The sequence below is a fragment of the Dermacentor silvarum genome, chromosome 4 (genome assembly GCF_013339745.2).
Source record: "Dermacentor silvarum isolate Dsil-2018 chromosome 4, BIME_Dsil_1.4, whole genome shotgun sequence".
Taxonomy (NCBI): domain Eukaryota; kingdom Metazoa; phylum Arthropoda; class Arachnida; order Ixodida; family Ixodidae; genus Dermacentor; species Dermacentor silvarum.
This window is the reverse complement of record NC_051157.2, coordinates 54,786,898-54,800,812: the sequence shown is the minus strand read 5'-3', so window position 1 is coordinate 54,800,812 and position 13,915 is coordinate 54,786,898. Positions and strand designations below refer to the sequence as shown.

At 51.2% G+C, this 13,915-nt stretch overlaps 1 protein-coding gene across 2 annotated transcripts in view; it reads right to left on the bottom strand.

Annotated features, from left to right (window-relative positions):
* LOC119450077 (zinc transporter 1) overlaps window positions 1-13,915 on the bottom strand; it is a 69,509-nt gene that overhangs the window by 39,599 nt on the left and 15,995 nt on the right. The window contains exon 1 of one of the 2 annotated variants that reach the window (XM_037713438.2): window positions 4,665-5,039. The exons of the other annotated variant lie outside the window; for it this stretch is intronic. The gene's annotated coding sequence lies outside the window, so the exon portion shown is untranslated. Of the gene's footprint in view, window positions 1-4,664; window positions 5,040-13,915 lie in introns of those variants that run through there. 2 annotated transcript variants of the gene reach the window in all.

Sequence of the window (13,915 nt, the reverse complement as noted above, 5' to 3'; positions counted from 1 at the left end):
GGGCGCATGCAGTGCATGGTGGCGAAAAAAAGTGTGCTGGACCAAACGTGCCCTCCGGGAGCCGAGTGCGTCAAGCTTGCCTCGTGCTATTGCGGAACGAGGCGACTTCCTGTTTGGTTCCAGCGCAGAGATGGACGCGTATACACGCCAATTGCGCGCTTTAAATGAGTTCAACCGCATTGGTTGTGTTTCGCTGCTTCGTATATCGCGTTTCGCCGAAGTGTACTGAACTACATGTGTAGGGTATAAGGTTGAGAATCAAACAGGTTCGTTTTCTCTTTTTGGGGGGAATGAAGCGTTTTAACTAGACTTCTCGCATGCACCCCCCGCTGTCCCTTGCGTAAAGGGGCTGCTATAGCAGCTCCGAGCCAGAAAGTGCCGTCAGCTTGCAACACCGCTGCGGTGACGTTGGAAAGTGAAAGGGCGCGGTGACTGCACTGGACGGCTGAGCGAAGTATGCCAGCTTTGAGAACCGCCAGATGGGATCGGGTATCCTCTTCACACGGATATTTGCTGCTGGCTTAAAAACTTTGAGACGGCTCCTCGAGGACGAATTGGTCTGGGTTTGGCGTATAGAAATGCAAATGGAATATGTTGCTAAATATTTAGTTCATCCGCATATTCTTGGACCTTGGAGCAGAGCTGCTACTTCTTTGCACGCGAAGACGGCGCTATTTCCCTTCATCCTGAGCACTGGCCTGACCAAGGCGCTCTAGATGCTTCTCACCGAGCATGCGTGTCCTCGCTACTTGATCGTGTAGTGTGCGTCTCTAGTGTCTATGAGTGGGCCATTTCATGGCATCACCAATGTCATCTGGAGTAGCATTCTAGACGTATGGCCGGGCAGACGTTGCCAGCACCGAATAAAGAATCCGTCAGCTTTTGTGGCCCGGCCATGCATCGCAGGGGTCATCTTCGTGTTTGCCGTCATCGTATTTCCTCGGCCCGGAGTTGGCAGTATAGTCCATTAAGGCCGTTCGTGATTTGATACCTCAGGTACCGTGGAGCCATTTTGGCGCTGAGCCGTGCTCCCTCAAGGGCTGCAGAAGATAGCGTCAACCTTTCCCTTTCATCAAGAACCACTTACTACTACTGAGCCATCATGCCGTCATCGGCGTTGTTTTTCGTAATCGATTCATAGTTTTTTCATAGTTTTCTCTGACCTCATCGTTGTCGTCACTTGTCGTCGGGCCAGGGACCGCCATTTTGGGTGTCACTTAAGGCCTTCCTGACGGTTGACATCTACATGCTTCTTTTTTTTTTTCTTTTTTTTTTTACAGCGAAGTTGTTAAGGGCTCACCTTTCGATCGTTGCGTGCGGCAATCCAAAAAAAAAAAAAAAAATGTCGCAGTTTCACCCGAAAGGCGAAGCATCAATTGCGATTGCAAATTAGTAGAGAGCTATACCGAGTAAGGATAGTAGTTTTATCAGCTGTATAAACTTCGGCATGCAGCAGCACCAGCAACGCGCAGAATTGTTGACGCCGTCGGCGTTTTTCCCGCGTTCGCACCGAACGCGCGCGGCGTTGGTGACTGTTGCCAGTGCCTCTGGGGGCGGCTCGGAGGTTTTCGACGGGATCAGAACGGGACACTCGTCGAGAAGCGTCGGAGGTCTTTACCACCTTCTCGCCTCGCAACATTTTCTATAAATAGGCATTTGGCGCCGCAGCTATACGTCGCCTCCCCTCTCTCCCTCCCGTCCCCCCACGGCCATTCGCGCGACGGAAGAAGTCGCGTTTGCTCTCTCTCTCTCTCTCTCTCTCTCTCTCTATATATATATATATATATATATATATATATATATATATATATATATATATATCGGGCGATTGTAAAGAAAGAAAAAGACGCTTAATTCTGCAGCCCTTCATGGAGTATGGCGTAGAGCGCGCGTTTTGATCTCCGCCGTGGGTTCGCTCCCCGTGAAAGCGCGCGGGCCTCGCGCCCTTTCACTCGCACATGCAGCATACGGCGCGCGGCGACGATTTCATCGCCGTTGACGTCATACTGAACCTCACGGCAACGGCGACGGCAGAAATCCGCTTTGGTGTGCCCATATAATTGTTGTCGCAATAAAAACTCTCATTGGCCGTATGCTGTATGTGCGAGTGAAAGCGCGCGAGGGCGAGGGACGCGCGCTTTCACGGGGAGCGAACGCACGGCGGAGAGCAAAAGCGACTTCCCAGTGGAAGGGGAGCGGTTGGCAAGGCGGGCATCGAGGCACCCTAGACTGTGAGTGTGCGTGCCCGCTCTACCACTGCTACCACTGCGGCGCATGCCGCAGTGCTAGAGCGGGCACGCACACTCACTGTTGTCGACGGCGGCGGCGTTATGCCCGCGTTCGCACCGAACGCGCGCGGCGTTGGTGACGTGTTTATGAAGAACATGCCAACCTTTGCCATACACCCTATGGCGGTGTACCGTAGCGACCATAAGGCCATGGTCCCTGTGGTCACTAAATAAATGAAAACCACCGAATCATATATATTTCTCATTATCTAATACTTCAAATAACCAATTACACCATCACATCTTAATAGTCATAATTGGAAATACATAATTCCCACCATAGTACAGCTTCGCTGGTCTTCCATCTCCACCCCAGTGGAAGGGCTGACAGTTTTTTTTTTTCTGTCTGCTTTACTGCCTCATCGTGAAATTATATCGGGATCTGAAGGCGAGAGCTAGCATGGAGTCAGGTGCCGACTGTGATTTGCATATTCAAAACAACTTGGCACTATTCTTGCCTCTATCTACTTCGTGTTTTTTTTGTTTTGTTTTTTTTCTAAACGAAGCACATCAGCAGCTGACGAGTGCCAACTGCAAATACCGCGACAACAAGCGAGCGGGAGAGCTTTGACTGTACGGCGGCGGCGGGCGGCACACTAGCTTGCGAAGTATTTTAGCAATCCTCGATAGCCGAGCCAGCAGTCGACGTGTTGTAATTTTGACTCAAATAGCAACGTGAGAGGAACGGGGTAGGGGGCGGGGGGGGGGGGGGGGGGTGGAGGCTGTGCGACGTGCCAGACCACGTAGAAATGCTTGGCACGTGTGATGTCGTCATTGCAATTAACGCACGGCCACCCTGCGCGATCCGAGGCTCCTCGAGTCGCCGTGAGCGTGCACGCTCGCATACACAACCCACTATAAAGGGTACGTGACCCAGCTAATGTTAGCCAAGCTCTTCAACATCCAAAAAAAAAAAAAAATATATATATATATATATATATATATATATATATATATATAACACGGAACAAAATAAATTTGCAGACCTACAGTGTTCGGTATTCAGACCTATGACGATCGAACACCGTAGGTCTTACGATTTCATCTTGCACCGTGTTTTTTTTTTTTTTTTTTTTTTTTTTTCTCATTATACAGTGTGTCCGAACCATCATGCACCAAGATTTAAAAATACGCAAATACCACGTAGCTGGACAGAACTACGATAATGTTGCTTGCCGTCGCTTGGAGATCTTACTCAGATTATTTTTTTAATTCTACCTAATTACATAATTAGTTTTAATTATTTAATCGACTTATCAAATATTATAATTAGATGAAAAGTGTCAATGAGAAAATTGTAGAGCAGTACGATAAACTCCCGATACAGCTTTCTGTTGCTCAATACGTGCTTCATAAAGGTGTTTTTCGGAGCCAGTGAAAGAAGCCCGCGAATTCACGCTACAAGTGCCTCGAGCGGCCAGGCGCGGGGCAATCGTGCGTGCATCTTTCTTTATTTTTTCTCCACATTATAGCTGTAAGCACTACTGTCGTAATTGGAACTGCGTACCCAAACAATTTTAAACGATGTGCCACAATTTCATGTTGTACAAGTCATTCGCGTTAGTTTGCTTTGTCGACTTACTTTGCGAAGCTATTGCGACAAAGAACAACCAGATTGCGTAAAGGAAATAAATACTACCTCTCACGACATACCCCCTCCTTCCAGTGTGTCTTTGAACCACATAGCTCCAACATACACCAGTACAGTGGGCAGGAAACGGTATTCGTTATCAAAATTATCAGGCACCCCTGTTGCGACACTGATAACCGAGTGTCGCTAACACTTTACGGTACGATTTCGAGGTATGGACCCTACAAATGTTTAACATATGTGAAATGAAGCCTAAGTTGTGAACGTTCTGCTGCGATTGTACGATCATTGTGAAAAAAAAAAAAGTTTGTATTCGATAATGTGACATGTGTCCAGTGTCTATTGCCATAACATTTGGAAGTATGTTATGCGGTACGGAATGCATGCCCTTGAAGGTCTGAGCTGACGTCCAATGCCCTATAAGGGACGGATCTCCGCCCGCACGACATCTGTTTTCTGCGAGGCATATACTGCAAACATCTGTCTCGAACAATTAACAGCAGCACCTGTTTTTGAAACGGCATCACGCTGTTGTCTCAAAGCTTATATTATACGTCACGCGCGCCACCTCTGTACACGAGAAGCCGACGGTCGAGAACGCACTACAAATGTTCGTACTCACCAAAATGTTCTTACGCTAAGACTGCTTTAAGAACAGAAGCCAGCCAATCGTGATGTTGGGTATATTATAAGCAAAGGCGACCAGCCAATGGAAAGCAGCACTCTGAACGAAAAGCTTTACGAATTCGGGCCCAGTAGAAGGGTGAAGCAGCGAGCACACTTACCTAGTATTCAGAGCCTCCCAGCCATGCCCGGAGCTGAGCAAGAATTGAGCCGCAGTACGCAGTCACAGGGTTCGTTCTCGTTGGAGCCGGTTCACGCGGTTCACGCAAGCGTTAATTTCCAAACGTACACAACGTGGCGGTACGCGACCAGCCTGCCGACAAGACCGTCTGCACACGCTCCCTCAGCGCGCGTGACAATTGAGTGAGATGTGCTGTTAAGGCGCATCCGCCAGCGCTGAAGAGGACGCGACAACATCGACGACGCCTCTTCGGTTATCACCGAAGTGCCGAACAGACAAGATGGGGACGTCGATAAGGAAGCGTAGCACGCCAGCCTGCTCATCTCATGGTGGAGCCGAGCTGATAGAATGAGTTCAGATTCTCGGGGGGCTGTGCGTGTGCACAATGGCGTCGCTGGACTTGTGTTTAGTTTGCAGCGTCTTTCGTCTTGAAGTCAAACGAAGTAAATGACAAAGTGAATAAGTAAACAGGTTCATAAGTGAGTATATAACGACGTAAACGAAGTGGATTGGTTTAAGAACGATTAATGAACCCGCCGCGCCATAGATTAGTGGTAATGGCGTTGTGCGGCTGAGCTCGAGGTCCCGGGTTCGACGTCACCCGCGGTGCCCACGTTTTGATGAAGGCTATATGCAAAAAATTATCGTGTATTAAGATTTAAGGGCACAATAAAGAACCTCAGCAGGTCAAGAATAATCCGGAGTCTCCCACTACAGAATGCTTCGTGCTCAGATTGTGGTTCTGGCATGTGAAAACCAAAATGATTTTTTAGAACAGTAAGTAACTACTAACTGAAGAAAAGGAAACTTAAGCTTGGCCGCCGAACAACCAGTAAGTAGCATTGCTGAGAGTTTCGCACTTCGTGGTTCGGCAAGAAAAGAAAAAAAAAGGACTGTAGAAAATTTCCACATGACAAACGTTGGTCTGTTAATAGCCATCATAATAAAGCGCGGGGCTGAGCATACGTACATATCGAGTGAGTGCGTCGCGTCTGTCGGAAGAAAGCTTGGTACTCTCAGAGAACAGCGGACCGTTGACACACGGTGCGCAATGGTTAAGTGTATATGGACACCGAAGGACGCTTCTGAATGTATCAAGTCCTCTTCAGCACCTATAATAAAGTTATGCAGTCTGGGGATGCGCGACTCTCACGCGACCCCTCATGTTGTTTTCTCCGCATGGCTCCCGTAACCTGGCTTCGCCGCGTGGCTTTACGGCGGCGGCGGTCGGTGTTGTTGCGGCATATTACGCGAGATGGCGTGAGTGTCACGCTGCTTACGCAACCTAGTGGCGGGGTTACTTGGGAGCGAAATGGAGGTGGCTGAGCGGCTGAGCTTCCAAGGTCAATTCACATGGTCGCGAAGGCGAGGCTGAAATACGGTTCCAAGCCATCGAGCAGCGCTCCATGGAGCAGTGACATCGATTACGGCCGTGCGATTGAAGCGCGACTAAATCTTGCGGTGCGAAACACTAGTTGACGAAAATTATGCATCAAATACGTCACCAATGAAAACATTTGAAAAAGTACAGGCAGTGTCATTAGAATAGGAAAATCTGAAATCACAGGCTGTTTGCCTTCGTCCATGAATAATTATGAACGAAACTGTGCTGGCTTTCTGAAGTGTGCTCGTGGCGATGCATGCTGAGATATGCAGAGATTATATTACCGTGTTTAACACTGTAATGTCATAAAAACTCATACGCGTAGCCATAAAACGTAATGGCAATATATATATATATATATATATATATATATATATATATATTGACACGTATACATGTTTATCTTTCACCGGTGGCCGCCTTCCACCGGCTAACAAATGTTAAACGTTATCGCTCGGCGCAGGACGCGCCTGTATCGGAAGTTTCTAGAACGTTATCGATGCTTCTTTCCATTGCCTGTTTTCACCGACGCTTCTGTTATCTGATTGCATGACTGACGCGAATTGTCTAGAACTTTCTGGAAGACACGCGGGCATCAGGGATTAATCTAGAACCTTCGATGACTCAGGTATAAAAGCCGACGCGTTTCGCCGCTGATCAGATTTTCGACGATCGCCGACTGTGTTCGCCGCTATCGTTGTGCTTTGAGTGTACCTTGATTTTGTGGGCACAGGTTCGCCCAATAAACAACCAGTTTCGTCGTACACAGTTTTAAGACTGTTTTCTTCAGCGTCACTACTACGTGACATCTGGTGGAGGTGCTAGTGCGTTCATGCAGCGAACGCCCCCGCAAAGCCGCGATACAAGCCCGAAACCGGAGGACAACGCCAACGTCACCAAGGACCAGCGAGCTAGCCGTAGGCAGCAAGGACTTCTACCGGAGTACGGACTTCTTCCCGAGAAGACCACAGCGATCAAGGCCAAGTCAACGACCTCAATGGCAGCCCCAGCGTCCCCCATCCTGCTGCAACAACCTCGGGAGCCCCCGACCTTCCGTGGATCATCGGCTGAAGACCCTGAAACCTGGCTGGAGACATACGAGCGGACCGCGACGTTCAACAAATGGAGCGACGACGACAAGCTACGCCATGTCTATTTTTCGTTGGATGACGCTGCTCGGACCTGGTTTGAGAACAGAGAGACCACCCTGGCTACGTGGGACCTCTTTCGTGAAAACTTCGTGAGGACCTTCACGAGTGTCGTACGAAAGGAGAGGGCAGAGGTTCTCTTAGAAACCAGAGTGCAATTGCCGAACGAGAACATCGCGATCTTCACGGAGGAGATGACTCGCCTCTTCCGCCACGCCGACCCCGACATGTCTGAAGAAAAGAAAGTTCGGTTCTTGATGCGGGGTGTCAAAGACCAACTATTCGCCGGATTGATGCGCAACCCGCCCAAGACTGTCGCCGAATTTCTTTCCGAGGCTACAACGATCGAGAAGACGCTTGAAATGCGCGTCAGGCAATACAACCGCCGTGCCCTGACCAACTACGCCGACGCTCAAGCGCTAGGCGCCGACGACCTGCGCGAAACCATCAGAGCGGTCATTCGCGAGGAGCTGCATAAGCTCTTTCCCAGGTCGCAGCCTCACGTGGCATCTATCGCCGACGTCGTCAAAGACGAAGTTCAGCGCTCACTTGGAGTTCCCGATGTGCAGCCACAATCGCCGCAACCCCAGCCGGAAGCGCTGACCTACGCCGCCGTCGCCCGTCGTCAAGGCCCCCCTCCGCGCTCGCGCCAGGGCCCCGTAACGCCGCAGTTCCGTCGTCCACTGCCGCCGCCGCCAGCACGCCCGCCCGTCGCCCAGCGCAGCTACCAGAGGAAGACGGACATTTGGCGCGCCCCCGACCACCGCCCGCTCTGCTATCACTGTGGGGAAGCCGGCCATGTCTACCGCCGATGCCCATACCGCGAGATGGGCCTACGAGGGTTCGCCGTCAACGCGCCGCGTCCACAGCTTGGCGAGAGACCAAGTGACATCGCCGACTACCTCGCCGGAGCCCAGTGGCAACCACGACGACCCTCACGCTCGCCGTCACCGGGCCGCTACATCTCGCCGCATCGCCGTCAGTACACCGGTCCCACCCGGGGCCGATCTCCGAGCCCTTACCCGGGAAACTAAAGGCAGCAACCGATGGAGGTGCGGTTGCTGGACGACGCAATGCCGAAGATCCTCCGCCGCCGACGACGACGACGATTCGCGAATCATCACGACGAGATATCAGCATGCCGCCTAGCAACAGCCTTGACAGCACTTCGCCGCAGAAAGAAGACCTGCCGACGCGACGTAGCAGCAGCAGAGCAAGCCGACGCAGCCGTGATCCGACGCCACGAATTAACCGCAACGCCAGACGCCGGTCTACCGATCTAGACGTGCTCATCGATGGCCATAACGTCACCGCTCTCGTCGACACTGGAGCCGACTATTCCGTCTTCAGTGGCCCGTTCGCCGCCAAGTTGAAGAAGGTGAAAACAGCCTGGCAAGGACCCGATATCCGGACAGCTGGAGGCCACCTAATAACGCCGACTGGAATCTGCACAGCGCGAGTCACTTTAAACAACCACACTTACCCGGGGAGCTTCGTAATCCTGCAGCACTGCTCCAGGGATGTCATCCTAGGCATGGACTTTCTAAACCAATACGGTGCAGTCATCGACTTAAGATCCAAGTCGATAACACTTTCAACGAACAACGCGCTACCACCGGATACAAGCATAAGTTACCATGCCTTGAATGTGCTTGAAGAACAAGTCACCGTTCCGCCTCGCTCCAGCGTAATGATTTCCGTCGGTACCGAAGTGCCTGCAGACATGGAGGGCATCATCGAGGGCGATCATCACCTACTGCTCGACCGTGAAATTTGCGTCGCCAGAGGCATAGCTGAGCTACGTGCAGGGAAAGCAAGGGTGATGCTCACGAACTTCAGCCCTGAATACAAGCACATTAACAAAGGCACCACGGTCGCCTACATCGACGAAATAGTACAAGCCAGCAGTGCTTTCGCCTTCACGGATTCCAGTGCACCTGCAACGACGACTATAATACCTGAGCCAACTTTCGACGTCAATCAAAACCTTCCCAGGCATAAGAAAGAACAACTAAAAGCTCTGCTCCTGCAATACAAGGACTGCTTCTCGTCGTCGTCAAAAGTTCGACAAACCCCTGTCGCCAAGCACCGCATCATCACCGACGAAAATGTCCGGCCACTCCGTCAGAGCCCGTACCGAGTTTCGGCGCGCGAACGCGAGGCCATAAGGCAACAAGTCGACGAAATGCTACGCGACGACATTATCCAGCCGTCCAAGAGTCCGTGGGCGTCCCCCGTGGTGTTAGTGAAGAAGAAGGATGGAACCCTACGTTTCTGCGTCGATTATCGTCGCCTCAACAAAATCACGAAGAAGGACGTATACCCCCTCCCACGGATTGACGACGCCTTGGATCGACTCTACAACGCAAAGTATTTTTCGTCGATGGACCTCAAAACCGGCTACTGGCAAATCGAAGTCGACGAGAGGGACCGGGAGAAGACTGCGTTTATAACACCAGACGGATTGTTCGAGTTCAAGGTCATGCCGTTTGGTCTTTGCTCGGCGCCTGCCACTTTCCAACGTGTCATGGATACAGTACTGGCGGGCTTGAAGTGGCAGACTTGCCTCGTCTATTTGGACGACGTCGTTGTGTTTGCCTCAAGCTTCGAGGAACACCTCCGGCGCCTTGAAACAGTTCTTCAAGCAATCAAGACCTCCGGACTCACGTTGAAGCCAGAAAAGTGCCGCTTCGCATATGAGGAGCTCTTGTTTTTGGGCCACGTCATCAACAACTCTGGAGTGCGCCCCGACCCTCAGAAAACTGCGGCCATCTCCAACTTTCCTCCGCCCGCTGACAAGAAGGCAGTGCGTAGATTTCTTGGACTGTGCGCCTATTACAGGCGCTTCGTCAAGAATTTTTCACGAATCGCTGAGCCACTGACGTATCTCACGAAGGCCGACGTCGAGTTCAAGTGGGAGACGCCGCAAGTCGAAGCATTTGAAGAACTGAAGCGACGCCTGCAATCGCCGCCAATACTTGCGCATTTCGACGAAAATGCCGATACCGAAGTCCACACCGACGCAAGCAGCGTAGGACTCGGCGCCGTGCTTGTGCAGAGGACTGACGGACTAGAAAGGGTTGTAAGTTACGCTAGCCGGTCGCTATCGAAGGCGGAAGCAAATTATTCCACAACAGAAAAGGAGTGCCTCGCCATCATCTGGGCTACGTCAAAGTTTCGCCCCTACCTCTATGGCAGGCCCTTTAAAGTTGTAAGCGACCACCACGCCTTGTGTTGGCTAGCTAACTTGAAGGATCCTTCAGGTCGCCTCGCACGATGGAGCCTGAGACTTCAAGCATTCGACATCACCGTCGTTTACAAATCCGGGCGAAAGCACGCTGACGCCGATTGTTTGTCTCGCGCCCCCGTCGAACCGCCGCCACAAGACGACCAGGATGACGACACTTTCTTGGGACCCATCAGTGCCGACGAATTCGCCGAACAACAGCGAGCCGACCCGGAACTAAGGAGCCTTGTAGACTACCTGGAAGGCAAGACCGTCATTGTGCCGAAGGCGTTCAGGCGAGGATTGGCGTCGTTCTTCTTGCAAAACGACATTCTCCTAAAGAAGAACTTCTCGCCTCTCCGAGCCAACTACCTTCTCGTGGTACCCTCAGCATTGCGTCCAGAGGTTCTGCAAGCTCTCCATGACGACCCAACGGCTGGACATCTCGGTTTTTCCCGCACTCTCGCGAGGATACAAGAAAAATACTACTGGCCTCGCCTCTCTGCTGACGTCGCCCATTACGTAAGGACATGCCGAGACTGTCAGCGACGCAAAACACCGCCGACAAGACCAGCCGGGCTTCTACAGCCGATCGAGCCACCTCGCCGACCGTTCCAGCAGATCGGGATGGACTTACTGGGGCCTTTTCCGACGTCGACGTCCGGGAATAAATGGATCATCGTAGCTACGGACTACCTCACCCGCTACGCCGAAACAAAAGCCTTGCCCAAAGGCAGTGCCGACGAGGTAGCCCGATTCTTCGTTGAGAACATCCTCCTGCGTCACGGTGCCCCGGAAGTCCTCATCACCGACAGAGGTACGGCCTTCACGGCTGAACTAACTCAAGCCATCCTGCGATACAGCCAGACAAGCCATCGCCGCACCACCGCCTACCACCCGCAGACGAATGGCCTCACCGAGCGCCTAAATAAGACCATCGCCGACATGCTGGCTATGTACGTCGACGTCGAACACAAGACGTGGGATGCCATCCTTCCGTACGTGACCTTCGCATACAACACGGCCGTGCAAGAAACGACGCACATGGCGCCGTTCAACCTGGTATACGGAAGGAACCCGGCAACGACGCTTGACGCTATGCTACCGGACGTCGCTGACGAAGAAAATCTCGACGTTGCCACCTATTTGCAGCGTGCCGAAGAAGGTCGACAGCTCGCCCGCCTGCGCATCAAGAACCAGCAGAGAACCGACAGCCGACTCTACAATCTTCGACGACGCTACGTCGAGTACCAGCCCGGAGACCGTGTTTGGGTCTGGACTCTGATACGCCGACGAGGACTTAGCGAGAAACTCTTACGTCGCTATTTCGGACCATATAAGATCATCCGACGTATTGGCGCACTGGACTATGAGGTCGTGCCAGACGGCATTTCGCAATCACAGCGGCGCCGCGCACGACCCGAAGTCATCCATGTGGTGCGTCTTAAGCCTTTCTACGCCCGCTGACGAACTTAGGTACTTTGTTACTTTATTTTTTTTTCTTTCTTTATTACGCGTGGTTTTGTTTACGCTTTCACATTTGTTTGTAGCATCGGGACGATGCTTTTTAAGGGGAGGGTATTGACACGTATACATGTTTATCTTTCACCGGTGGCCGCCTTCCACCGGCTAACAAATGTTAAACGTTATCGCTCGGCGCAGGACGCGCCTGTATCGGAAGTTTCTAGAACGTTATCGATGCTTCTTTCCATTGCCTGTTTTCACCGACGCTTCTGTTATCTGATTGCATGACTGACGCGAATTGTCTAGAACTTTCTGGAAGACACGCGGGCATCAGGGATTAATCTAGAACCTTCGATGACTCAGGTATAAAAGCCGACGCGTTTCGCCGCTGATCAGATTTTCGACGATCGCCGACTGTGTTCGCCGCTATCGTTGTGCTTTGAGTGTACCTTGATTTTGTGGGCACAGGTTCGCCCAATAAACAACCAGTTTCGTCGTACACAGTTTTAAGACTGTTTTCTTCAGCGTCACTACTACGTGACAATATATATATATATATATATATATATATATATATATATATATACGTACTACTAATCGTATATTTGATCAGTAGCTTTATTTTATAACGGCCTTTTCACTAAAGCATATGTTTTAGCTATGTCTTAAGTACCAGAGAAAAACTACAGGTGGCACGCGTGCTGTGTTAGTGTTAGTGAAGGTTAAAGTGTGGTGTTTGTAAATTATTTCGACGTAATGTTGATTTTATCTTAACACTGAAACAACAGATGTGTGTTGGTGCGAAGAACACATGCATGTGGCACTTAGTTCAATATCTATGTGAACTCATTGCTCCGAACTTATGGAAAACTCTCAAGGCTCACCGGTGTAATGCCTATAAATGCAGATGGGTGTACCCGTAAATCGATTGTTGAAGAAAAATTAAATTATGGGGTTTCACGTGCCAAAACCACGATCTGATTATGAGGCACGCCGTAGTGCGGGACTCCGGAAATTTGGACCACCTGGGGTTCTTTAACGTGCCCCTAAATCTAAGTAGACGGGTGTTTTCACATTTCGCCCCCATCGAAACGCGGCCGCCGTGGCCGGGATTCGATCCCGCGACCTCGTGCTCAGCAGCCTAAACACCACGTAAATCGATTGTGACGCGATGTGGCGAATGTTCCCACGCTTCATTTGTACTGTTTGCTCTTTGTATGTGATGTGATGTAAGCTGGCACAGTAGACGACTTGGCGCAACAAGCCTCGAACGGCAAACGATGATCTTTTCCCCCCCTAGAAGTTGGCCCCGTGAAGTGTAGATGGCGTTGCCGTGCCTCCGCAAGTAAAATCCCTATATAGTAAAAGTACCGCCATCTACTCTCTCTTCCGCCGTCTCCTCTCCTGACACGCTTGTTTGATTTTTTTTTTTCTTTAATTTTTGCTTGCGAAAACAAGTCAACGGTGGCGCCCCTCGAAAGCCCCCGTTGAAGCTCTTCAGGCCGGGCGCCGCGGTGCGCGCCGACATGGCGACTTTCCACATGGCTCTGAGGCGAAAAACAAAAAATAAAACAAAATATAAACAAGTGAAAGTGCGCGCTATCATCGTCCAATCGTAAATACAGGAGAGAGAGAAGCGGTGTTGTTCGAAGGATGGCAGTACTTTTTCGAAGGTATATATAGGGACTTTAGCCACAATCTGCCATAGCACGACGTATGGGCTTCTATGAGAGCTTCGCTACCATGCGTACCTTGGCTGTTCCTCTTTGGCTGGTGGTCGGCGAGCGGCGCGGACGTATCGCGCGTGCGCCGACACGCTCTCTGCGAGACCGTCTCCCAAGGCTTAGGAGCAGGGCACCGGAATGGACGAACACGATCGTTCGAACGCGCCACCGTTCGCGTGACCGTACGCGCCGAACAATTATATAGGCGCTGCATGGTGTCCAACATGGGACGAACACATTCGCTCACTATGTGGTCGCGGTGAGTCGGACTTCCTCGATTTGTCG